General features: G+C 41.1%; 1 protein-coding gene across 4 annotated transcripts in view; it reads left to right on the top strand.

Moving 5' to 3' along the window:
* Positions 1–3,357: 3,357 nt before the first annotated feature.
* opn7b (opsin 7, group member b) overlaps positions 3,358–24,200 on the top strand; it is a 60,727-nt gene continuing 39,884 nt past the window's right edge. For 2 of the 4 annotated variants that reach the window (XM_086030569.1, XM_086030544.1), the window contains exon 1: positions 3,670–4,010. The gene's annotated coding sequence lies outside the window, so the exon portion shown is untranslated. Of the gene's footprint in view, positions 3,379–3,669; positions 4,011–20,914; positions 21,140–24,200 lie in introns of those variants that run through there. The other 2 variants (XM_086030551.1, XM_086030561.1) reach the window with 2 other exon arrangements.

Here is a 24,200-nt window from a genome sequence, read left to right as displayed (position 1 = left end):
GCCCCCTTTTGGGGCGTGGCTTATGTTATGTTTTCGGTCTCAGCGGTCTACGTCACGGGAGGGAGCCAAGAGTGGTAATATTGCTCACGGCGACTGGCAGTGGGCAAGCAATCAGGCAAGCATGGATCTTTATTTCTCCACCCCCCTTTCCCTCCCCGGCTAACAGTAGAATAACGGTACAGCTAATAGCAACAACTAGCTTCAGGCCGTTAAAACAAAAGGCGTTAGCACAACAACATCTTACTGTCCGCGCAGCGTGTGGAAGTGATCATGAGCCTGCGTCTTCATGTCGCGGGGTTGCCTCCCAAGCAGTCACGTGCGTTGTCCGACACCGCTTGCAGCTGCGAGAGTGAAGCGGCGTCACAGTGAGCGTCATCGAACACCAGGAGTGTCTTGAACGTTCGAATCCGACTCCACAGTCAAGTGTGGCATGCACCATTTCGGCTGTTACGTTCCATTGTACGGCGTGTTGTTGGTCGAAAAACTGGGGGCATTCCTCATCCAAATAAATGTGCGCATCCACTCAATCCCACTTCAGTCTCTGTAAATATCCTGACTGGCGTTAAATGCCTCGGCCGTCCTAACTGTGATCAGCAAAGAAGCAGTGTTTTTTTTTGTTTTTTGTTTTTTTAGCAAAGAAGCAGTGTGCGCTCGTCACAGCATAAATATAGCTCTGCTCACTTCCACATTTCCTCATCCTCATATAAATCAGCCACGGCGAGGTTAATCCTTTTGATATGTTGAAGTGGTCATTATTAGGATCCATCCATCCATTATCTATACCGCTTATCCCCACAAGGGTCGCGGGCGTGCTGGAGCCTATCCCAGCTGTCATAAGGCAGTAGGCAGGGGACACCCCGAACTGGTTGCCAGCTAATCACAGGGCACACAGAGACAAAGAAACACACACACTCACAATCACACCTAGGGGCAATTTAGAGTGTCCAATCAACTTACCATGCATGGTTTTGGAATCTGGGAGGAAACTGGAGTACCCAGAGAAAACCCACGCAGGCACGGGGAGAACATGCAAACTCCACACAGGGAGGCCGGGATCGAACCCACTACCTCTGAACTGTGAGGCGGACGTGCTAACCAGTTGATCACCGTGCCGTGCCGCTCGATTAGTAAGGATGTCCAAATAAATTTTGGTGCCAATTGATCACCGTTTTTGGACGTTATAAGCAATGAACGTACAATGATTTCCAATGGAGAATTTGTAATCGGTTCCCCCAGTGACTCAGACCGAACAAGGATAGAACGGTAGGTGGCGCGGACATTCTCCTCATTAACAAGAGGCGTTATTCATGGAGTCACTTATTTCCTAATCCCTCCCAATTTATTGATAAAATAGAGAATGACAACTGTTTTCATTTTCCTGATCAAAACATATATAAAATGAACTTGTTAGTGAAAACATGGCCATCCCGGCCCCACCGTCCCTTTAATCCTCAATCAATTCTCATAGACCGCAGGTGTGATGCAGGAGGCTCTGCCCGTCAACGATCACAAAGCAACTGTGGAAAAATAGAACCTATGGCTTCAGAAAAGGACCATAAATCACCTTCACTGTTATGAGTTTGGCTTAGGACCTAAGCCTTAGGGTAACTTAACCCATAAATTATTCAGCATAAAAATCTATTTACAAATATGACAAATTGCAATAATTTGGATTTTAATGACTTTAAATGTGACAATATCAAATATTTTACATCTGTGATACTGTCAGTTAGTCTTTAAAATACGGTCTGAATGATTTTAATTCTGTGAAATGTACCATTTCTTTTCCTACACATCTTACGCTCATGATTCATCAATTAATTCCCTTTGACATACTGTATATTGCAACAGCTTGACTCATTCACTGCCATGAACGTTTCAGTTTGTCAACTGGAATTGTAACCGTCCACTGACAAAAATTCCCAGTCTGTTTATCGCCTTCCGCCTACAGCTGGGGTACACTTCCGCCGTCCGTTTATTCATCATTTTGTCCGGCCGGACCAAATTAATAAACGCCTATAGGCCAGTCCGATTATCATTTTAAACGGGCTTCCGTTAGTGTTTCCATCTTCGACAAACTACGACTACCACATTTTTTCAACGGGTAGGCGTGGGAAAGTGTCTCACACGGTCTGTGGAATTCAGGTTTGGTGTGTTGACTCACAGTTCACTGTAAATAACAATATTGCACCACTGAGATCAGCACTGCTTTTGAGTGGAAGATAAAGATTAGGTGGTGCTGAATCTCGGCTTGTCACATCAAAAAGATGACCCAGTTCATGGAGGGAATTGTGAAGACAATGTAAAAGAGCCACTAACAGTCCACATAAGCCATGCAATGAATCAGCATTGCTCATAGTGCAATTCGTAGTCATATATCTGTAAAAAACAATAATAATATTAATTTGCCATCAAAACCCATTTCTCTCGTTTTTGATGTTTTATAGTTTGAGGTGTCACAAAAGCGAAACATAATTGGTGACAGCTAGCAAAGTCACTATTCAGCTTGACGTGTATCCATATTATAGTGTTTTACTGTTGTTTACTAACAAACGTGTTGCAACTCCGAGACACTTAGAGCTGCAGTGTTGCCTTTTACACAGAACTTTTATTTTCCAAACTCACAAGCAATGTCTTTCTTCCACACCGTGCCTCCACTGCTCGAGAGCAGTTGAAAGCCCACCTCAGCAAAATATAAATCAGTGAAAAGCCAGTAAAGAATTAGATAAATAAATTACATGGGAGTATTTGTGAACCAATAGCAAAGCAATCAATTATTTTAACATCATCATGAACACAATTCTGAACCAATCTAGTCTCCCACAAACCAAAAAAAACACCTTTCTGGTGAATGGAAAAGAGTCTCTTTCTCTTTCTTTTGGTAGTTTGGTGCTTATATTGCCGCAGGACACAATCTTGTGTGGGTCTTGAAAGATCAGCCAACCTGCTCTTAGTACCTGGTAATATGGGGACCTCTGCTTTGAATGTATTTTAATGTATGTTAATGAGGTCCTCCTGGAAAACAGAGAATTGTTGTGCATTCAAAGACATGTACCGGTATGCATTGGGCTTTATATTATCTCAAATGAATTTTAGCCTTAAAGGTCACACAGTCATTCACTTTCCTCCTTGCAGCACGGGAACAAGTCTTTTGTTTCGCTTTTTCTTTTATGAATTGTGCTCGCAGTCAGGTCCTCTGGAGTTTTCAAAAATTGCATTTGAATCCAGAATGGCACATGCGAATGTAGAAACACACACAAGCGTGCCATCGCCACTGGCAACTAGTATCTGGGCTCACTAGCTAACATGCATGACATTTCACTTGCACATCAAAGCAAAGCCGTGTCACCCACCCTGCAGGAACCCTCATGCGAGCAGGTTGGGAATTTTGTCATCATCCTGTATCTCTTTTGTGTTATCTCTTTGAGTAGTCCTTGGATTTTCCCATGTGTAAAATTTGAACATAATAACAGAACATATATTTTTTTTAATCGATAAACTCTGGATGTGATATCGGACTCCAATGAAAGACAATTGCGATCGCGGGCAAAGCATCCTCAGTAAGAGGAGTGTGTGTGTGCACGTGAGCCAGAAAGAGAGAGGGAGTGGAGATGCAGTGTTGGAAATCCATGTGTGTACAAGGAAGGGCTTTAAGTAGAGAGGGGGAAAGCAGAGCAGCAGAGATCCGGAGAGTCAGTGCGAGCTGCAGGATCGAGGAGAGAGAGCAGCAGCAGCCCGTCTCTTTCCTTCTGCCGCTTCTCGGATCTCCCCGAGCTGAGCGCAGCTGTGGAGCTGCTGCTGCTGCTGCTGCTGCTGCTGCTGCTGCTGTTGCTTGCTGACGGCGGGTGGATTCTGTGGCTCAGCCCACTTTGCCTAGTGTCTCTGTACACAGAGTCCAGAGATCCTCTTCTCATCTGCTTCCTTTACTGCCACACAAGGTTGAAGGTTTGATGCGTTTGCTCTCGACTTGAAAAACCAATGATCCCTAGGCAGCGCACCCTCTCACTAAGGTAGGCACACAGTGCTTTGTCAATCAACTTTGTCTTAGAAGTGACTGTTTGACTTGCCTTGCATGTCTGTTTCAATCTTCACTGTTTTTACAAACCCCTTCTATCTTAATTAAAGGCCAATGTGATTTAAACCATTTAAACTTACGCTGAATATTTTTGCCTCACTCTGCCTCTACAACTCTGTGGCGTGTTCCCAAGGATTAACATGACGAGGTATCATGGTACCTCAAGTTCTGTCGATTAAATAAACATTCTATGAAATGGGAGGGGGGACGCTTTGCCACGTGAGCACTGCACAGCATAAGTGACGAGGTGACAGCCATTTGGAATTTGTCATGTTGAGCCTCGGATCTCTTAATGTTCTCTTAGTAGCATGTTGAGGTGGCTGTTGAACACATTTGTGATGCCCAGCGAATAGTCGCGCTCAGCTTGTACACATTCCTTAAGGTGGAGATCAACGGACAACAACGTGCTATGCGACTGCTGTTCCGCTTGTAATTGAGACGCACTCCCACAAATACGGACAATCTTAAACGGACATGTTGGCTTTTGAAAACTGAACTATTACATTTCACCTGGATTTGTACTGCAAACACATTTGTCTTGTATGTGTGTGGCCAAAATGGGGCTTCCTTTTCCATCCAAGTTATAATGAATTTGAGAAGCACGCATGACTTCTGACACCGCCTTGTATTTGTGTGTGTTAATATGAAGGTTGGCACAGCATTGCCAGTCTTGGAGGGCTTCTTAGTCTCAATGCTTGCCACTATTTCAACAGACATAAAAGCAAACACAAACGCATAGTTCCTCACATACCTCTGGTGCTAATTTATTTCCACTGAGGCCAAAGATCACAGATTTGTACAGGTCCAGAACAGATTTGGTACAAACATACAGACACGATGGAATGACAACACCAGTCAACAAAGAGCATCAGGTCTATCATTATTTTGAAAGGGTATTTGTCTCTATAGGTTGAGAAAGACACACTCAAGCATTTTACAAGCCGCAGTATAATGATGAAAGCCCATACCGAATATTCCTCATGAAAGACAAAAAAATTGTCAGTCACGCTGCCAGTATAAAAATATGTGCGCTGCCAACTTTTGTTTGCCAAATGTAGTCTCAATTCCCATAATGAAGACCACAAAAGCCCCTTATACTAAAAGTGCTAACTGGACTTCAATTGCATATTTCTCAGCAAAGTAGGCTTCAGAGTTCTTTGTTGGCACTGGAAACCACACACAAGACAAGCAAAATCTCTCTGAGTACATTCCAAGAATGGACATTGGATCTTTGTACATACATTTAAAAATAAGACATTTCCAAGTTTCGAAGATACACTGTTTGAAAAGATCTACAACTTCTTCTTACTACTAGAAATAATAATTCAGTCACGGGTAAAGGATGGAGTGCCCTTTCCGAATCAGGGAGGAAATCCTGCTACAAAAGAGGAGATCAATTATCTTGGGGTCTTATTCATGAGTGAGGTGAGAATGGAGCGGAATACCGACAGGCGGATCGGCGAAGCGTCTGCAGTGATGTTGACTCTGTATCGGTCTGTTATGGTGAAGAGGGAGTTGTACCGAAAGGCGGTACACTTTATGAATGATGTTCCCACCTTCATCTATGGCCACAAGCTGTGTGTCCTGAGCGAAAAAATAAAATCGCAGAAACAAGCGAATCGACCAAAAGTGAGTGAGTCATTTAGAGATGGGGAAGAAGCTGGGTCATCCAACAGGGGCTTAGATTAGAGTCGCTGCTCCTTTGCATCGAGACAAGCCAGATGAGGTGGGTCGGGCATCTGGTAAGGTTGCTGCCTGAACAATTGCGTGGTCAGGTATTTCTGGCACACTCCACATTCCCTACTGGCCCTTGACCCAACCTGATAAGTGGAAGAAAATGGATGGATGGATAGATTGATGGATGGATCATGGATAGTGGAGTTAGAAAAAAGCAAACAATTTGATAACATCCAATTACACAATTTTCTGCAGATGTTTTGTGTGTGTGTGTGTGTGGGGGGGGGTGAATCAACCAAATGATAATGCAATTGGTGGTGACACAATTCATTTCGCAAGTCTACACCTGTGCACTCTTGTTACGCTTCAACTGCATCTGGCTGTGTTACATTTATGCAACCTAGTTATTACTACTGTGCAAATGCATTGGCAACAGTTTCCACATCTGTGTGGCAGAGATGACAAAGCAAGGTCACGCTTCTGTGCATGTGCTGCTTTCTGGCTCTCTAGTGGTCGTATTTCCCTGGACAAAACGCCTTCGCCTGCTCCCTGTTAAGGCACTTGCTGTGTTGATGTCATGTTTCAAAGAAAGGTTGAAGATCAAGGCAGGTGCGATTAATCTTCATGTGCAGTTACAGAATTCAACAACCTGATAAGACGTTTCTATCCAATTGTTTCACCTCTTAGCTTGCTCAGCATCAACAGCAACAAAGGCATGGGTTTTAATATTTATCTACAATAGATTATGGTCTTTTATGGAGCTTTGGGCTACTCTGGCCAATGTTATAAACAATTTGCAGGAACATGTCACAAGCGCGTCTCCCTCTCTACCTCTCTTTTGACTCTCCTCCGTGTTTGTGTACTCAAACGGCATACATGTGCAATTAAGTAGCCCAACGCTACGCATTAATTTCTGATGTCAGTCTGTCAAAAGGTCATCAAAGCAGAATGGGGGTAATTGGTGTCAAATGTTGCACTAAACAGCATTATTGGATAAATTGGCAGCTCAGTATCAAGGTGTCTCTTTTCACTTGGATGAATGCACTTAACCCTTTTTTGCCGGTCAGTTCCCCGCCCTCCGGTCGCGACCTGGGTAGCACCCTTCCGGCCTCGACCCACTGGCCTTCCTCGCATGACGCCGTGGGAGAGATAATTGTATGTGTGTAAGGAGACGAAGTGAGCGAGTCGAGAGCTGTAAAGTAACTGCTTGCTTTACTTGACAGTGCCCATTATTTATATGTCAATGCAGCGGATGTGAAATAGGTCAGTGTTAAGACTTCTGAATTAATGAACAAATGTATGTAGCTGTTGGGCAAAATAATTTGACGTATCCTCAACGTGATCAATTATTTGCTATTCTTTTATATGGCTCTGTGAATGTCCGTGGTTTCGGTGCAAAGGTTACAAATACCAGCTGATTGTCATCTGTCATTTTACCTGAACCGTCCATCAGGAGGAGCACACAGTCCGTTGGTATGTCGCGATCTTGTAAGCAGCGTATTGTTATTATATTGTTATTATTGTAGTTGTTGACAGACGGCAGAGAGCCGGTGTGCGCAGGAGCCAGTAGCAATATGCATTATGAGTGATGTAGTTGCCCAGAAGTCAGGACAAACACTTTTTTATTCTGTGATGGAGCAAGAGAAAACATGTCACATTCACACTGGTAATGGAGCATTCTCCCCCCGTACAGAAGCTGTCTCTGCTTTGCCGGGAAAGCGCAGCTACGTCACACAAGTGTGTCTCATTAATAAATGTCCTCCTTGTTACAACAGACAATGCAGAACCAACAAGCATCTTTTTTATTTGTATTATTTTTGAGAACGTTCACAAAATTAAAATAGCAAAATTGTTTAATGTTTAAAACAAAATATTCACTGGGCTACATATGACGCGGCCAGCTACAAATACTGGTACAAGAAAAAAAGAGACCGGGCTTGGAGAACCATGAGCGAGGATCTTATACCTGCACTGTAAAAAATGTTTATGAAATTAACATTAATATGCTGTAAAATCATGACATCAAAAAATCTGTAATATGAATAACAATGAATCGGTGTGTATTTTAAGGCAACATATGGTAGAAAAACAGAAAAATTATTAAGTGTTAATTTTACACTTAATATTTGTGGAAAGGAACATATTTCATTGTAGAATTGGTATATTACTTTATTTTAAACATTGAAAATGTGTTTTACTTGAACCAATGCAATACAGTTAAAAATACAATATTGCTTGGTTTAAAGAGCTGAAATAAATGAAAATAAACACCATTTTACAAATTCATCTAGCTCATGCACTGATTTGCATTTCCTGGCTGACAGCCAATCAGAGTGATTGTCACTGACACCACTTTGCAGACGGACGTTGCTGACTTATTAATTTAATTCATATCTAAAAAGCACCATGACACAAAATATATGAATTTGCCACAATTCTAAACACTACTTTTTTAATTTTGATTTGTTCCCACTTCCACTATGAATATGGTGAGCAAAATTCTGGACACATATGCGTTCTACTTTATGAAACCATGGCTGAGGACTGCACAACAAACAATGACCTCCCTGCCTTGTTAACATATGCATGTAAAGGTAAAGCTTTTGTCATGTTGTGAAGAAGGGTTATTGTAATCTTGGAGTGTAGCAGGAAAACTGACACCGCAACTATATGTCCTTTAAAGTTTGGTGTGCAGTTGGATAATTAATGATTAGTTTGAAATGTTCAAATGGATTTTTTATTGTTTGCCTATATCACCGAGTAGGTTGACATGAACTTTGGTCGCCTTGCGACCATGTCACAAGCGCGCGGGGCGATTAGTGGGCCGGACTAAAATCGACCTCTGTCCTTGCTTAGTCCGCCCCTTTTTTGAAACGGGTCACCTTCCGCACCAAAAATGGGTGTCCGGCCGGAGTGTTCCAGCCCCGGGACGGACTGCCCAGCTCTGGAAACCAGAATTAAAAAAAAAAAAAAAAGTTATGGACTGATATAAGAGGATTAGAGCATTTACAAGTAGGCCCACAGTGAATGCTGGTGCAGAGCATTATACGCATTCTCATTTCAATGCTTTCCTCAATTTAATTCTTTCAGCTGGCAGCTCTGCAATTTCTATCGTGGGTCAAGTTACCATATGTCAGATGGAAGTGATGGGGATGCCAAAGGAAGGATTTCACCCTGGCTAATCAGCTTTACCTTATTTTGATTATGGCGATAAATAAGTACTGATGATTTACCAGGTCAAGTTCCTTTCAAATCTAGCCCCATCGTCCCCTAGACTTATCTCATACTACTCACACCGATATGGGCATGTAAATTAAGAGATGACATCAGTGGTATGTCTAGCAATAATGACATTGACCTCACTGGCATGGGATTCATGCGGCCAGCATAATGTTCTAGTATGAAAAAGGCTAAAAATAGAGGAGTTAACAAGTTAGCATTTGTATGGGCATACAGTATAAATTCAAAGTAATGCAGTATAAACAATTAGAAATGTTGAAAGAATAAAGGTTTTTATGGGGTTTGTTTATACATACAGTATCTAAATGTTTCGTACTATTTCGTGCATAACAAAAGCAAGACCACTTAAAGAGATGTGGACAGACAAAACTAACAGTATGGTCATTATTATCTTAATCAGGAATCATTGCTGTCCACTTATTATACATTTGAACAAGGTTAAGATCTTAATGCTCATGTCAGTGTTCTTCCAGGTATGGTACCACCTTAGGTTTACTGAAGAAATGACACATAAACTAACAAAAGAGAAACACACATTGAGATAAATACAGAACAATAAAATCAGAGGTGAGTAAATAATGTAAGCTATCTTAACTTGGCTGTGTTGTGACACAGCCATATCACCCACCACTCATATGCACTCCAGTTTTCTTTTGGTCTGGTTTAAAAATATCAAAGTGATTACAGCAGGAAGCCACACGGGCAGCTGCCACCTACTTGTGACTGTGAAGTTCTCATACTGTGATGCACTTTGTGTTGTATTGTGTGCCATGCTCACCCGTTTTTGTAGTGTATATCTATCAGTTTATGGTGGGGGTAGTTGCTAGGTATAAAGCTCTACTGGGTCACAGCCTCCCTACTACAATGGTCCACCAACCACCAGTCAGGAGCACGGTTAAGGTTTGCGATCCACACAGATATATTAACCCATTAAAGTCTAACGCGCCTGGCTCAACAGCTCCCCAAAACCTAAGGTCGTCTTTGGAATTACCCTTGAAAAACCCGGAAATTCAACAAATATTATATTATTAATATTCAACAAAATAATTAATATCTCAGCCCCTGTAGCAGATAGAAACATAATTCCAATAGAATTTGAGACCTTAGATATGAGGCTTTCACACTGGCCCGAGTTTATTAATCTTTACTGTTTCATTCGATCGGGGAAACCTTCAAAATAAGGCTCCCCGACCTGATCAAGGCTGCGCTCCAACCCCCTGCCGCCATTGGATGATGTTGTCCCAGGTGTGTGGGAGCATGGAGGCCTCTTCGTCTCTGTTGATGGTTCCATCTCCACGTCTCCTTAGTTCAATAGCCTCCTTGATCCATCTTTTCAATTTATTGGTTTCCGATGTTATAACTCTGCCCTTACCCCAGTCCATGGTCTGTTTATTTCTTCTGCAGTGGTCTGTTATGGCTGATTTCTTGTTTTCTTGTTCAGCTTTTTGTTTTGGGGTTCTGGTGTAATGTCCTGTTGTTTCTTTTTCACATTCTGTTTGATGTTCTTTTTTGCGGGTGCTGAAATTCCGACCAGTTCCTCCAATGTATGTTTTATTGCATGATTTGCATGGAATTTCGTAAATTATGTTGCATTTTTTGTCGGGTGTTATGGTATGTTTTGCTCGCACAAGTTGTTGTCGTAGCTTTTGATGTGGTTTTTCTGCAGTATGTATTTGTTGTTTTCTCATGATGCGTTGGATGGGTTCTGTAATTCCTCTGACATATGGAAGTGTTAATGATGTCCTTATTTTCACTGTCAATGCAGTTTTGTCTTTCTTGCTTTTTTTCGCTGTTGGTTCAGTCTGGCTTATGTTTTCCTTTGTTGATGGCCTATTTGGGGTATGGCAGAGTGTGAGTGCGTTTTATATGTGGTTTTCTTCCATCATAACAGTCTTTATTGTCTGTTATGATGCTAATTCTTACTACAGAGAGTTTGTGTGCTGTGGGATGTTCTGATGTCCAGAGGAGGTGTTGGTCCCTATGTGTGGCGTTCCTGTATATTGTGATTTTTATACTGCCGCCTTCCTTGTGGTGAATATTTGAGTCCAGAAATGATATGGTCCGGTGTGATTCTTCTTCATGTGTAAATTGTATGTTTCCGGTGTTGTCAATGGTGTTGAGATGATATCGGAATTCTTGTGCGTGTCCCGTCTTTGTTATTTCCAATATGTTGTCAAGGTATGGCTTCCAGAGTGTGGGTTTGTATTGTAGCGTTACAGTTTGAATGGCTTTGGTTTCCAGATCCTCCATGAAGAAACTGCTCACAATTGCAGATAGTGGGTCTCCCATTGTGAAGCCTTCTTTTTGTTTCTCGAATCTTGTCCTGTATTGAAAGTAGGTGGATTTGGCAACTAAATGTAATAGTGCTGAAATGTCGGTGACGGTCAGGTTTGTGCGTGCTTTGAGTGCTTGATTATTTTGAAAGTTCCCCCGACCTGGTCAGATGTTTTTAGACATGTCACGAGAAAGCAGTGACATCTCAGGGCAAAGCTGCAGTGACAGCCGGAACTGTCAGCTACTTAAGAGAGTTTTCTCTTCACTACAATAAGAAGATCATTGTCGGAAAGAAAGAACCTCAAACCTACCCTCCATTGTCTGTATACATATATATGTATTTATGGTGTTTATCTTTTTTTCAATTAACCATTCATTTGCCACCTTGGGCAACTGTTTTTCGCAATTATCAGCCAATTGCCTGTTTTTGTTTTCACAACGATCAATGTAAAATGAGTTGAAGTTCCACTCACAATCAATAAAGTGTCAAGTCAGCCTCCAAATAACCGTGGTTGCAAGTTGAGGGCCAGTGATCTGCAGTTATAGCAAATTTGTCAGAATCCCCCATCAAAACATCAAGCTTGCTTTTCTTTTCACCGTATTTTTTCTTCTAGTTGAATTTAGTCATCACTGCAGTCCTGCACTGTGGTTTGTATGACGGGTCATTGGGCGCTGTTTGAAACACCTCAATAAATCCCTTGTCCTCAACTATGTTCATCGGCCTGCAGTTCATCGCTATTCACTTGGCAAGAACATTTGTCACTCCGTCGGTGGCGGACTTGCTCATACGCGGCTGTTCTTGAGTTTAGTTTGGTGAAGAGAGTTGCAATGGCTCGCTACATTAACATCTTCGTTGCTATCATTAGCTGTGGCTTTAGTCGCGGCTGGTTACTTTGCATATACGTATGTGGTAGGCTTGGACTGCTTCTTTGGTAAGCAAAGCCCTTTTTACAAAGAAGGCATATCACTCTGCCTATTAAAAATTAGATTAATGCGATTAAAAAATTAACGCTTTAACTGTGGCTGTAATTAATTGAACGCAATTAATGCACTAATTTGACACCTCTAGTTACGACGGTGTTCGCTACATCAATCTGACGGCGTAATCTGACGCTTCCCGACGTCCGACATCAGTTTGGTCTATCCAGGCCTTAACGGCACTGTCTATTTTGGGCACTGACTAATTCCCGGAATTTTGACGACGCAAACACGGCAATACTCACGAAGAAAGTTGCATGAACACATACTCGTAATAGACAGCTGGGCTTACCGCCTATGTGATGGACTGGTCCGCCTATCCGTCCGTCTATGGCGGACGCCCATTTAGTTTGTATGCATTTTACAAAACATGTTTGAAAAAGCATCAGATATTTACAAATGTGTATATTCTTTATTGAAAAAGGATGTTTAGCACACACCTCCTCTCAGCCCCTGGAATTAAATCAAATATGATGGCAACAGTCTTTTTCTCAATGTGGATCCTCAGTGCTTCTTCTTTCTGGTGGACTGCAGCTACATAATATTTATTTTGAAGCTGACAATAACCAGCTCCTCCATTGACTTTCTCTCTCGGTGATCTTCTCATAGCTGGATGGTCACTAACAGACAGTGGTACGTTGATAGCTTCACAGATCTGACAAGAAAGTGAAAACTTTTAGCACTCTTAAAACTTTTTCCCCCCAACCGCGTGCCTTGATAAAATGTAATATCACATCATCAGCCTGTACTGTGAAATAACTACAGGTGGGCAAAAAATCTAAATTTCAAAACAATTTGTGAATTTTGTTAGGAGCATGTGAAAACATGTCATTTTACAATCATTTTTAGTGTGATTATAATAATTTAAGGTTTTGTACACAAGTTACATTTGTACACAAGGGAGTATGTGATACTTTTTCACTATTTCAAATTTATCTGATGATTAAACTTCAACTAACACATTTAAAGACAGGATTAATGATTGATTTACATCAACATATTGCCAACTCTATATAACTACGTTTCTCACCTTAATTTGTTTGCTTCCATTGACTCCGTGAGGATTTCTAGAGAGTGCATGTTTCTTTCAAAACTTCTCACATATAATTAGATACAGTTGTGAAGTGCTTGTCGATGGATGACTTTCTTTTATAATCTAATTTTACATTACACTAATTTAGAACAAAGTAGTTTACCCCTGTTTTCGTGCACGAGGTCCAAATATTGGTTTATACGGTCCAATGCCGTGTTTTTAGTTGGTAAATGCTTTATGCTTGTCAAGATACACTAATATTAAACCCCAAAGCTACCAAGTGAGTAAAAGAAAAACACAAGCAAACAAAAACAAAAACAGACATACTTGGAAAGAGCCTAAGCCCAAGATGAAAAAGAAAGGTGCATTTCACAGACAATATCACCAGGTCAAATATGGATTAATCACGACAGGTGATTCTCACGCACCAACCCCGCTCTTCACAATATGCAGCCAGCAGCTTCTCGAATGAATCAATGACACTCAACAAAACTCGTTTGTCAACAAATGTCATACTTGGTGGCTAACTGAATTGCTAAGGCTAAAACGTCATTCAATATTGGTGGAAAAAAATAACGTGGGTTTTATTGTTGTAGCATTGCATTTTTGTGCACAAAGAAGTACATTTATCATGTACCGCTTCAACTCGTGTTGAAATTTGTTTTCAAACTTTCTTTTGATACTGTAGTGTGGAGGCGGTGATTTCATGAAACACGTCATTCAGCATCTAAATGAAACAAGGTCATGTCATCTTCCAAACCGCTTATCCTATATAGGGTATGAAACAAGGTGAAGTGCAACATTTCTTTATGGCTGTGCCATACTTAAAGTAAAAGATTATTATGAGAACTGTGCTTTAGCTGGAGCAGGCTGCTTTGCATGGAACAATGATGTCTCTTCAGAAGTGGACCACACAGCTCGGTCTGGTTTGATGAGTGAGTCAGGCTAATTGTGTAGGACTGATGCTGGGAGTTGGGCATCATTTGAAAGCGTGTGTTTCTACACACTCTCACTGTAATTACAATGTCTAAACTCATCAAAGATCCGCTTTCCCTCCTACTTTAAAGTCTAACAATTACTGACATTTCAGCTCCTGTTAGTTTCTAAAATGATTAAGATTGAGTATACTTTATTCCCAGGGGCCTTTCTCACACACCAAAAAGCCAATTTATATCCTAAATTTCCACCCTAAAAATGACCTAATTCTTTACTATTTTAACGAAATAAAGACAAGCACTGGATGGAATCCTGTAGACGTTTTGGTGAAGTACAGTGGTGTGTTGAGGTCAGAGGTGTATTTGTTCTTTGACCACGTGAGTAACTAAAAAAACACTTGGATCCCAAATCATCTTTCATTGGAACGAATGCATATGCCATTAATCCGCTTTACCCACCACTCAAAAATCAACCCAAAAATTCTAGTGTTTTTAAATGAGAAAAATAGCATTCTATAATGTTATTCTTATATAATAAATATACATTAATGACATATTTAAATATAATTAAAAAGAATTACGGAGTTTTTGTAATATGTTCTCCTAGACTTGTGCTGCTCATTCTGGCGTGCACGTCTTGGCCACCTTGGGGCAGTATAAAACATACAAATGGATATATTGTACTGGAGGCTCAGCTCCTTTCTCGGCCTCTCAGTATAGCAATCATAGTTGTTCTTCACAGAGGATAAATAATTTAAAACCCGTGGGTATTGTTAAATGGTCTGTCAACATGTGTTACAATATTGCTTGTGTTCAGAAATCCATTGCTTTAAAGCAGGGGTCACCAAGTCCAGTCCTCAAGGGCACCTATCCTGCATGTTTTCCATCTCTCCCTGATGCAACACACCTGTTTCAAATGATCTGTATCATTATCAGGCTTCGGAAAAGCTTGCTGATGAGCTGACCATTTCAATGTCCCCTGAAAAAAGAGGCTTTCACAGAGGAGCACAACTTTACACCAGCTTTGCTCCATTCAAACTCCGTGTGGCCATTAACAGTGGCTAGGGATGGGCGATACCACAATTTACAGATTCGATACGATACCAATAGTTTTTCTGGCAATACAATCAATACCGATATGATACGTTTGCCATGCCTTACACGTCTCTTCTCTGTATATGAAACCGCCTTAGTGAAACATGTCATGTCATGTCATCTTCCAAACCGCTTATCCTATACAGGGTCGCGGGGAATTGCTGGAGCCTATCCCAGCCGTCAATGGGCGAAGGCAGACTACACCCCGAACTGGTCGCCAGCCAGTCGCAGGGCACACATAGACACTGTCACTGAGCGGGAATCGATCCCACGCTGCCCGCACACAACTCAGGCGTGTGTACCACTACACTATCAGTGGACTAGTGAAACATATGTTGTTTATCAATGAGTCGCATTTGCATAGAGGTGGGCAAATTCTTTTTAGGTTAGCGCCACGCAAAAGGCACGCAATCCTTTACAGAATTTGGCCCTGAGTGCTTGTAGTGAGATTGCTATGCAATGGGTTGGAGACCAGTCCATGATGTGTCCATGTATTTCTCCCGAGAATACAGCCACAAGTCTGCTGCCATCTGGTGGATAAACATTTTTTTTTTTACAAGTGTATTTTGTACTGTGGTCAACACCACTGTCGGGCCACTCGTTATTCATTTTATGCCAAAGGCTGCGGGCCGGTAGAAATATGAACACGGGCCACATTTGGCCCCCGGGCTAGACTTTGGACACACCTCATGTAGAGTAATTATTATTGTTGTCTATAGTGTTGTTATTAATTAATGTACTATTACCTTTTTTTTAGGGCTGGGGGGGTGCAAGTGTTTTAATGCATTGAAGTCAAATGTGATATTATAATGATATATGATGTAAAATGTGTTTGGGCAATGCAGAGATAGTGTTTATAGATAGTGTAAATTTCAATGAAGTGACAGTAGCTTTATAATGTAATGTATAACACATCCTTTTTATTATTCTGTTAGCCCAAATATAAAAATAGTCCAACCTGCCTGCCTGATCATCTCGCTGCACAGATGTTTTGCAGTAATTATATTGATATTGATGTCACAACAACAGTTGAAAGCCCATATATTCTAACAACTCCAAAGGCAGTATGGCAGTTCGGGAGGAGCAGTTGGTGAATTTATTAAAAGTAAAAGCTGGCTAAAGCTCCCTGTACATCAGAAGACTTGGGAATATATCATCTCACACCTGCTCATATTTTAATACAAGTTGAAACATGAAACATGTTTGTTATTGTCATAAGGCCAAGCCTAAGAAAAGACTGATAGACTAAGACAAACAAAAATTGGAGACCGCCTTGCACCGACAATTGTGCGTCTGTGTGTGACACCACCCAATCCCCGCAATAGCGATGGGGGTGCTATCAAAATATTTTTGTAAACAATAATGACTATAATCCATTTCAACTAATCGATTTCTATGATGATTCAGATGGACTGTACACCAGTGTCATATTTAGGAATGAAGTCCGATGAAAGCAACCACGCATGTCCATGGAGTGCCAAATTTGTCTGCACCTTGATACCAAATAAACCAAAATCGTGTTACACCACCTGCACACAGAGTTAGACATGCTTTCATAGGTTGACCCGCGAAAATCTATTCTACTTTTTGATGCCAAGTGTAGATTACTTTCTTTTACCAAATTATCGGCTCAGTCGGTAGCGAAGCAACTCCGTGCGCAACACGACCCCAAACTTGGTAGGCTAGACTTGCACTAACACGAAAATGAAGTTTTATGTATATATAAGCGCACATGCACTAGGCTTCCAAAATAGGGCTTGTAGAGTTTAACCCATCAAGGCCTAAAGCGCCTGGCTCAACAGCTCCCCAAAATCTGAGGTCGCCTTTGGAATTACCCTTGAAAACCTGAAGTTTTCTCAGAAATTCAACACTTAGAAAATAATTAATATCTCAGCCCCTGTAGCAGACAGAAACATTATTCCAAAAGAATTACAGAGCTTAGATATGTGGCTTTCACACAGGCAGAGTTTATTATTATTTATTGTTTCAATCAAAGATGTAAAAATAACGTGTCAGTACAAGAGAAGCACGATTTTAATTTAAAAAAAATTACCATCCTCTATTCTGTTCCAAAGACCTCACTATCGTCATTGTCTACAAACCATATCATATCACGTTCGACTGGTTCCACTGGTTCGAAGTCCACAAGCGCGTCTGTATATAACTGCCGTTATTTATTTCAGAGCTCCTGGCGATCGACGGCGTCCGCCATTAGCCTACGGCTCCAAAAAAATTTGCGACATCCTCCACGGTCTCGCGACACCCTCACGTGTATATTCTGATGCATTAAATTGGCTAAAACACGGAGGATTGGCTTAAAAAAAGACACAGACGTATCCGCGCTCCCGGCTTTAAAGGTAGAAAGACACAACAGCGCTCCCGGCTCTAGTGGTAGAAACGCGGTTATGCTTATCCTTAATGGGTTGAACCAGCATGATATTTCTATTCACATCCCTCCTAAATCATAATATATTTTAATAATATTGTCACTGTCCTGTGAACACCTACGTTCAATTTTGGAATTTTTAAAAATGTTCACATTAATGCAATGTCTGTAACGCGGAAACACCATTCATGTAAAAACAAGAAAAATGACAAAAATTGACATGTGTGTTTTTCACGACAGCAACGATATCAAACACTATATTATTAAACAAAATGCCCCATGCTGTCTGAGTGTTTAAAATTTACATGACCTTGAAGCATGTTTTACAATACTGCTCTAATCATATATCCATGCAATTATAGTGTGAAAACAAGCAATAACTAAGAACACATTCAAGAGAAGTGCTGCTTTGATTTTTATTAGGTGAAGGAGGGGAACACTGCTGCACTGCACAAATGCATAAAAGTGGCCGTTATGCTCCCTTTGAACAGAACTGTGCAAGTGTAGGGCCATATAATAACACTAATTAGTGCCTTAGCACTTCAAAAGCTGGAAAATTTGCTTAACCACTCCATCTTTAAGAGTTCAATATGTCTTTGTTGTTGTTTTCTGGCACTGCGACAATCAGGTAGAATAATTTTGAGTGTGTCATGCATTTATGCAGTTTCTATATTTTCGCATGACACAAGAAACTTTTGTCTTTCTCATTTTATTGTTGGACTGGTAAAATGTATTTCCTCATAAAAGAGACATTAGGATGAAGTGATCTGTGTTGAAGGGAATGTTGTGCTAAGGAAGGCATCTCACAAATTGAAGATTCCTGGAAGATCGCTAAACAGTGCCTTGGACGTCGCTGCCATTGATGATCAACTGATTGTAATTGTAATTGCAATATTGGGCTTGAGTACTGTTAAATTGGAGTAGAAAACATACAGTACATGCGATGAACTCATTTCCATGCCAGGTGCTATAATGATGAGTTTCTTCTTTGTGAAACATAGGGCTCTTTTTTCAGAGACAGTGGATTTATGCCATGGCGCAAATGCTGTTGCATCCTGATTTTTGCATCAGCATAAGGCTTGCTGTGCATATTTACCAATTCGTCTGAGTGGTATTCGCCAAGCTACAGAAAGAAGGTGAAATGGTCCCAGCTGAATGACTGTTTTCGAGAAGAAAGTGAATTTAAATGTAATCAAGCCCACCTCATGCTCACACCATGTCTAAGTGGCCAGCGCAGGGTAGACAACTGGTCTAACCCAATGTATTTCATTCACAAATATTACAAATCTTCTGAATCATTGTATTGTTATTTTTTTGTCATTCCACCACTGGGAGGCACAGCTATGGGGGGGACACACACAATCTTGGGGCGGGTCTTGGAGGCGTAGTCCCCAAGGACCCACTTGACAGCGCGTATGTGCTTCCACAATCTCAAGATAATAGTGCACGAATAGAATGGAATCCATTAAGGACGGGAGTGCGTAACCGCGTTCCTACCACTAAAGCCGGGAGCGCTGTTGCGCGTTTCTCCCTTTAAAGTCGGAGAGTGTATACATCATTTTCTTTTTTTAATCCAATTCTCGGTCTCTTAGCCAATGAAATGCATCAGAATATACCTGTGACGGTGTCGTGAGTTATCGGAGGATATCCGGAATTTTTTTGAGGAGTGATGTCGATCGTGGGACCTCTGATGTCACGGCAGTGATATAGACGACACGCTCGTGGACTTTAAAGCCATGAAACCATCCAAACGTGATGTATGGTTAAGATATATGTTGGAAGACAATGACGATTTCAACGTCTTTGTAAGAGAATGCAGCATGGTAATTACCACTCGATTTTTAAAAAATTAAAAATAGTGCTTCACTTCCATCTTCGGTTGAAACAGTAAAGATGAATAAACTCGGGCCTGTGTGAAAGCCACATCTAAGCTCTCAAATTCTTTTGGAATTATGTTTCTATCTGCTACAGGGGGTGGGATATTAATTATTTTCTAGGCGGCGAAAATGTCAGGTTTTCAAGGGTGACTCCAAAGACGACCGTAGGTTTTAGAGAGATATCTCACGAGGGGCTTCAGGCTTTAATTGGTTAAAGGAAATTAAAGGAGTCGCTCTAATTGGCGTCGATTGTCGGCTGTGACCACTTCGACAGTCGTTGCTACAGAGATCTGTCAGATGAGTAAATAATGTGGCCCAGTCTGAACAGGATGCCAAATGTGATTTGGCCACTTGCTAAAAACACTGTGAGCCCTAAAATCGGAGTTGAGGAGGAATGAATGCGATTTGAATCAGATATGCCTGCAGTCTGAACGCAGCCTTAGATAAAACAAATCAATTAAATAACTGCGTTTTGTACACTTCCCTGTGATTAGGAGAATGGCATCTCTTTCAGTAGTGGACCATATACTCAAAGGCACCTCTTATAATGTTTGTGCAAGCGTTTGATGTTTTGCTGGGGTCCTCCGTGTCAAGAAACAGTCCACTTTGTATTGTTTTATATCAAGGCTCATAAGTACACATGGGTGTGCTTCCCTCACATGGGTTTATTCAAATGGATTTGACTCCTGCACTCTTAACAATGGTGCCAGAGGCAGTGACCTTAATACCCAGTCTTGTGCATGCTGTGGCGAGGCAGCGCTGTGTTTATCTTCTTGCCACTTCCATGCACTGTATTTGTGCACCATTGTTCCTTAAGTCAAAAGTAATCATCCATCAAATATTTGTTCTGATGTGATCCATTTAGAACTGAAGTATTGGCTTCCTTCTTTTTTAACATGGCTATCATTCCATCAGCTGCATGGTCTTCTGATTCTTTTTGCAGCTGAATACTTTACAAATTAAGCATCATCTGAAACTCAGTCATCTCTCTGCTGTGAATTCTGAAGCTCATTGCCCTCAATGTAACCTTATGCTGCAAGTATGAAACCTGAAACTACATGACTTATGACTTCTTTGCAGCTGGTGTGGGATTTAATATTCCAAATTTAAGGCCGTGCGATTAATGGTCAATCTCTACAGCGTATGGTCCATTCTAAGTGAGATAGTCTACTCCAGTCCCAGCTGTGATCATGTACAGGTTCAACAGAGTAGAAAATGGAGAGACGGACACCTCTTAGAAGATTAACAATGGACAGCAGTAGGTGAGATTGTAAGGACTTGGCTTTTGGACAGGGGGGCAGTTGGTTCAAATGTCTCTTTGGGTAGTCATAGGAGAGTCGTGCACCATCGACAAGCCCAGAGGTGGGCAATCCGTTTGACCGACAGACTGGTCCGTCTGTCCGTCACTGAAGAAAATGGACTAAGCACAGACAGAAGGGGATTTTCGTCCGTCAGTGTAATCATCACTTACCTGGTCAAGTCCGAATGGACCGCACAGTCCATTATTGACGAACACTTGTTTTGCTGACGAGAGACGGAAACGTGACCAAGACTGCATTGAATGTACAGGTACAGCACGTGGTGGTATGCTCCAAAGACAGAATCGTGAGTTCCTCAGGCTGACTTAGAAGTAATATATGTGCTTTGAATACAAAGACAGTTTTACAGAGAAGTTCTTGTGAGTTAAGTTTTACATTTCTATCTTTATTTTTGGAAAGAGTGGTGTTACGATTTTGTGAAATGGATTTTTTCTTTATATGCCTTTCAATAAGTTTGATTAGCACTTAGAGTGCATGAGTGAAGGCATTACTTTCAATACTTAAAAAAAAAAAAAAAAGACCTCCACAGACTGTTGGATTAATTGTTCTTATGGGAATCCAGGAGTGCTTCATGGGGGCTTGACGCTCACATGACTTAAACCTCACTTACACTACATTGGAGTATTTTATGCATACATTGGAGTATTTTATGCAACTTTTGAGGCATTCGATTTCCATGTAGTTGAAATTATTTGAACAAAGGTGCAAAGTAATAGCATGCAAGACATAATGAAATATAATTACATGCGGACAGCCTCACGACCCTGAAAAGGATAAGCAGTATTGAAATTGGACAGATTGTTATGACTGGTTGTTACGTGATGTATCAGTTGCTATACAGTTGCTATGGTCCTTTTATGTTTTGTCCTTTATGATTTGAGTTACTTAGGGACACATTGTCAGTACGTCAAACCTTTTTTGAGCGAGGATGCAAACTCTCTTCCAGTGCTGATCTCTGTTGTTACTCCGTATTTTTGTTGATAAAAATTTTTTACTCTTCGACTTCAGTGTCATGTCTGCATATTGGTCCAAATCCGATCCTCACGTGACACGGATGGTGTACGAACAGTTGGGTATGAAGCAAGAATCGGCAAAATAATGCCTGGCTCAGACTACAAGACACATTACACACACAATAACTCAAAAGTCAGACTACTGCCATGAAATCCTGCCGTGTCTCTATCAGAATGTCAACAATGTAACATGACATATTAAGATCATGGCCCGTCATTTACAATCTTTGGGCTAATCTTGGAAGTCAAGCTGTCGGGGTAGGTGAGACCAGAAAAACGTGTCAACGCTAATAGACATGACCGTTATCATAACAGAAACAATAACAATCATGGAGGAGGAGGTGCTAGTTTTTACTGTGGCAATGTTTTGCTTTGGGGGGAAAAAAAAGAAGAAATCACGTGTGCATAGTCCTCCCTGTGCGTGCTGGGGAGGACTGTTTGAGTTGCCCATTCTTCAAGGAGAGCCTGAGGTAGTGTTCACATTTGGCATGGGCTGATATTAGATGCTGACACTATGATAAAAGTGAGCAAAAATATTGCGGGACTATGGTATTAAAATTACAGCTCTAAAATGATATATTTTTTAAATATTTGGGTAAGTAAAAAAATAGACATTTTTTCCCCATTCAACGCTATTTTATTTTTTAAGCAAAATGTGAAAAGGATACTGATTGGTTGTTACCGGAGCCCTGACCACATATGATGTCATTTTCAAAAATGTGTTTTTTAAGGTGTTAATTGCACATGAAAAATAATGAAGCTATCAAATTCATTCTAACAAAATATTAACTTTTCACTGCTGAAAATTGAACAATTAATAAAGTCTCACTTTAAGTTTAAATAAATAAATGTTAACCTTCTTCTGTTTTAATTCTTAGTAAGTCACAGAGTCCCATCACCGGTGAGCTAATTTTAGAACTGTCCCGTCGGCTACTCGTGTTGTCCTTGAGGCTAAATAGTATCCACTGGCACCCTTTTTTTTTTAAATACAATGCAGATGAAAAAGGCATCCGAGCTTGCAGTGTCCCTTCCGCCTTGATTCCTCCTCATCAGTACATAATTTACTCTGTGAGAAGGAGACAAAAACTGAATTGGAGGCAATTAAGTTCAAAGACACAACTCATCTACTGAACTCTGCAAGCAGCCAATCATGTTGTGCCCTGCTTAGGCTGTCCCCTCAAAAAAGAAAAGAAGAGGTCTTTGAAACTTTGACTTTTTCATCATATTGTGCCCTGCTTAGCCTGTCCCCTCAAAAAAGAAAAGAAGAGGTCTTTGAAACCTTGACTTTTTTAAACCAAGGTAAACTGTCAAATTGGTAATCGTCCTATGCCTAGTTCACATACATTTAATATTGCCAGCAAGCAGCAACATTATGTTATGTGGTTATAATAATCGTCACCTGACATCAAAAGCGCATCGGTGCTGCTGGTGAAGGTCAACCCGCTTTTCTTAATTTTGTTTGTTCCGCTCACCCATCTGTCTCTTCTCCATGATGCATCCAAATGAATGTTGACAATGGCGACCAAGGGAGGCGAAACGCCATTGCAAGACGCATTCCTATTAGTTAACCATACGGTGCTATATTTCTCATTTGATGTCACACTACACAGGATATCCAAAATATCAAACATGCATCGGAATTATCTGATGCTAAATCGTTGATCGGGGATTATGTCCCACTACAAAATGTTTTGTGGTTCCCGACAAAATATGTCGGACCCCTTCTGGAAAATGGTTTGCAATACCGAATTGGGCCAATAACAGGTCTAACGTCTTGGAGTCTGGTCCAGGTCCGCAAACACTGAGAGAAATGTAGAACAGCGACGAGAGGTTTTCTCCAACACAAACTTGACTCACATGGAGTGTGAATCAAAAGAAATACTCAAGAGTCATTCTCAATTCCACTTCAAAATCCTTTTTGCTAGAACAATACAATGAATGTGTTTGGGTAGAGAGACAAACACTGCTGTCAGTAAAGAGAGAAAAGATCCAAATCGAGGACAACAGATATACAGTATGTTGAGTAATGTTTGCAACGCTCCATGAACTAAAGCTGAAGGTCTTCGAACCAAGTTAAAGTGCGGAGCTGCGGGCCTCCCTGAGGCAAAACATCATCTCAGTGACAGAGCACATTGAGACCCATGTGAGAGACAGAGGAAGGTGGCAGCGGGGACAGCAAGGAACATCGTTTTTAATGAAATGTCTGCTCAAGCCACACATGTACGCCACATGATTGAGTGCCACTGCTCTAATCAGCATGACGTGGAAACAGTGGAGCAAAGGCCTTTTGACATTGCA

Source organism: Filicampus tigris, chromosome 1, assembly GCF_054856515.1.
Source record: "Filicampus tigris isolate MCC_2025a chromosome 1, RoL_Ftig_1.0, whole genome shotgun sequence".
Lineage (NCBI taxonomy): Eukaryota > Metazoa > Chordata > Actinopteri > Syngnathiformes > Syngnathidae > Filicampus > Filicampus tigris.
The sequence above is the reverse complement of the archived record's forward strand: the minus strand, read 5'-3'. Positions and strand labels throughout refer to the sequence as shown.